The 4,000-nt window shown below is 38.5% G+C and overlaps 1 protein-coding gene across 6 annotated transcripts in view; it reads left to right on the plus strand.

The window, feature by feature from the left end:
* LOC107699764 (calmodulin-regulated spectrin-associated protein 1-B-like) overlaps positions 1-4,000 on the plus strand; it is a 38,621-nt gene that overhangs the window by 6,753 nt on the left and 27,868 nt on the right. The gene's annotated exons all lie outside the window — the stretch shown is intronic.

Consider the following 4,000-nt stretch of genomic DNA (forward strand, 5'->3'; position numbering starts at 1 on the left):
CGCTTTCGCAACGAAACACACAGCGTCTTCACGACATGGCGGCGGCAGCAACAATAAAGTTACGCCTTCTTTCTTTGCATGAACATTTGGGCGGTGTTATGCAAACCTTCCCACACAGTGACGTAGACATGTGGGGGAGTGTTTAAACGAGGCGTTTTAGGAGGGCGTGGACGAGTCTTAACTTTTATAAAGAATATCTCTTTGGGTTTGAGACTTTAGTCTTTGCAACTTTAGGGATCTTATCTATTCACGAACGGCTTGCAACACTCCAAAGAGAAAGGAAAACTTGAAATCGCATCATATGACCCCTTTAAGTAAATTTTATTTTTGAGGTCTGCTACAATACATTTACATGATTTAGTTAAAAAAAAATCTATTTTTCTCATTGTATATTGCCAGGGTATGTTTTTTTTTTCTTCTCCTCTTGATACCGGTGCCAAATCGATACTTTTAAAACGGTTCTGGTGCCTGAACCGATACTTATTAAAAAAAATGTTATAAAATAAATAAAAATTCCCCAAAAAATGATGGATTGGCCATTAGCACTATAAACACATGATGTCTGTTTCCATTCATACTGGACGCCAGAGGGCGCCCTCGCACAGAAAATCCACATATCCAGTCACAGAAGTAGCGGAACTGGACAAAGACATAGCTATTATAGCTGTAACTGAGTAAACGGAAATATAAAAATTTTGAATGATAAAACAAAGACAATAAACAATAATAATAAACTGCGACAATATAGTTTATCTGTGTTATTCAAGCCATCTCTGGTATTTTCATAATTAAGTATATTTACAATCCATTGCTAATAGATGTATTATTTTTAAAGTAGCCTATGGAACATATTTTCTGCCTCATTCTGTGACAAGAAGCCACATCAGATCACAAAAGGAAGCATTTGACTGGTGTTGTGGAGTAAAAAGGTTATAATGTTCTCTTTTGTTGGACAACAGGTTTAGAAATGTGAATACAAGGGAAGTTTAGCTTTAGGAATTTTTATTTAAGCATGTTAAGCTTAGTTAACGGAAGGCTACCTGCTGCCATCAGAGCAAGTGTAATTACTGCATTCACATGCTCCTCGGATGCTCTCATTTCCAGAGTTGTACTTTTAAGTCGGAATGTGAAAACATGGACACTCGTTACTACAAAGATTTGTTGGTTTTGTATTATTAGAGCTTTCCGACTTGAGTTCACGTGAATTTTCTCAGTCGGGAAATTATTTTTCACGATGATGCTTCTTACTACCGTTTCGGAGGACCAGAGGACAAATATTTCAATCGATCGCTCGGACATGGCACCGAAATCTGCGTTCTGATTCGGTTCTAGTACATACTGGTTACATAGGTACCGGTGCCATATTGGTACCGGGTTTCGGTACCCAACCCTATATATTGCTGCAGCACCTCTTTTCACCCTCTGCCTGAAACACTTTGTTCCTGTCACTTTAAAGCCCACCTTTCTGAAATAGCCCAGTCTGCGCTGATTGATCAGCTTGTCCAGTCTGTTTTGACCAGCCGGCTGCTTGAAGAGTGTGTTGGAAATGTAACACCCCTTACCATAATTGGGTTTCAGCTTCGGCTTCATGAACAGCTGTAAACAGTATTATATCTATGATAACTATGGCATCAGTATTGGAGGTTGATACAGTGTGTTACCTCACAGAAAAAAATAAACTCTTGGGCCTCCTTGACATAACAAAGTCACTTATTTAACTTTGTGGGCAGGCCAAAGCAGCCTGTAGTTGGGCATATGTATAAGGTGGTGATGTAGCTAAGTCACTGGGAAAAGTTGAATTTCAAATTAATGCTGTTCTTTTGAACTTTCTATTAATAAAAAATCCTGAAAAAATACCACAAAAAATATTAAGCATCACAGCCATTTCCTTGATTTTTTTTTCATTTTCGAAAGCTTTAGGGATACACCGAAATGAAAATTCTGGGCCAAAACCAAAAATTCTGGATGCACTTGGCCGAAAACTGAAACGGAAAATGCTTTTCAATAATTATTTATTATTTTATTAAATAATAAAGTCATTTTGTAAGACACTTTATTTTAACTCAATTTTAATGATACTGGATTTAAAAAACACAAGCCAATAAAATAACCACAGTTTTATTGAAAGTAACACAAAAGTGTGCAGAAAATATATTAATATTAAATATCAATATTTTATTTTTATTCAGTTCATTGCAACATAATCAGATATTATTTTTATGACTAATTATCCAAATAATGTATAGTCCTAGCTGTTATTATCAGTGCTTGTGAGCAGAGCATAGCGTCACGAGAGGGTAGCGTAATTTTACCACCGTTTCCATGTTACAGCACAGTAGCGCTATTGCAGACAGTAACAAGTATTTTCCATAGAAATTTTCTGTCAGCGCTTTATTTGAGCGGACTTTGCTTTTCCGGTGAGCATGAGCGTGGTACATGAGCGACGGAACGCACATTCATAGAGCGGGATATTTAGCGGAGCGTCACACTGCGCAGTGACAGCGGCTAAAGGGAGAGTTAAACCTGCGTGCCGAACACTGCTGGGTGGTGCGGCACAGCATATATTTCTGGATCATTTTTTTGGACGTTTTTCTCTTTCGGTCGAAAATTGGCGGAAAATTCGGTGCATCCCTAATTAGCTTTGCCATCACATAAACTACATTTTAAATATCTTGAAATGGAAAATAGTTATTTTAAATTGTAATAATATTTCACAATAATACTGTTTTTACTGTATTTTTGTTCAAATAAATACAGCCTTGGTGCGTGTAAAAGATGTCCTTCAAAAACATTTTAAAAATCTCACTGACCCAAAACTTTTGATGTTTGAAATAGTTTTTGTGCACTGCCATGGGTCAGAAGATCCCTACCCCCATATCTCTGATATTCTGCTGCCAAGATATGGCAGGGGTCCGTATCCATAAACGGTCAAAAGAGCCCATCTCCAACTCTCTATGATGTTCTGCTGCCAAGATATGGGCGAGTCATATTACTGTGTGTTTTCTAGGGTGTTTTAAAGGTCCCATGGCATGAAAATTTCACTTTATGAGGTTTTTTAACATTAATATGAGTTCCCCTAGCCTGCCTTAGGGATCACTTAGGCCTATATAAAAGCATCCAAAAAGCAGCATGTCATGGGACCTTTAAGTGGCTGCTAGGGTGTTCTAGGAGGTTTGAAGGTAGTTGCTTACAGCCCCAGTTCTAAAGGCGTTATTAGATACAAAAACTAGTAATAGCAAGCAACCCTCTCCTCATTAAGCTACATGATTTGAGGCATCATTTGCATGCATAGCACAACCACCAGCATTTTATCTGGAGGAAGAAATGATAATAGTGATGGTTGTCTTAGCAAGCACTAATTACAGTCCAAATTCAGACAAAGAAAAAAGCAAGTGTGACATGGAATCTGGTTTGCAGAGCTCTTCCTGTTGCAGATATCTACTGCACTGACAGGAGAAAGCTGCTATTGTTGGCATATCCAGTGTGTGTTTTTTTCCCTTCATGTATAACCACTACAATCACCTGTCCAAACAATTAGTGAGATCAGTGCTTGAGCTAAAGTAGCACAGAGCGGAGTGGATTTCATTGATGCACAGCCATGTTATTTCAGCCAGTGATGTGCTTTCTCCATTGAATGGCAATCACTGATGTTGGTGAATCAGCATTGTACACTCACTCGTGCTGTTATCACTTCAAATGCAAATCTTTGTGGTCGAGCCCACACCCTGTACAGAGCTTAGTACGGTCTGATCCACACAAACCTGTTAGACTGAACAGAATGGCTTTTTGAGGTGTGTAGGTACAGCTTAATGACTTTAAAAGGTAGAGGTGTCGTTTGTTTGCTTTGACCAGTCTAAAGACATCTGCGCTACATGCATGCATTAAGTTTTTCGGAGTGGAGTACTAAGGAAAGTCAAAACGGGTTTACGCCTTTGTAGGGATGTAACGATTCACTCAACTCACGATTCGATTCGATTCACGATTTTGATTTCACGATTCG

The sequence above is a fragment of the Sinocyclocheilus anshuiensis genome, unplaced genomic scaffold (genome assembly GCF_001515605.1).
Source record: "Sinocyclocheilus anshuiensis isolate Anshui unplaced genomic scaffold, SAMN03320099.WGS_v1.1 scaffold278, whole genome shotgun sequence".
NCBI lineage: Eukaryota > Metazoa > Chordata > Actinopteri > Cypriniformes > Cyprinidae > Sinocyclocheilus > Sinocyclocheilus anshuiensis.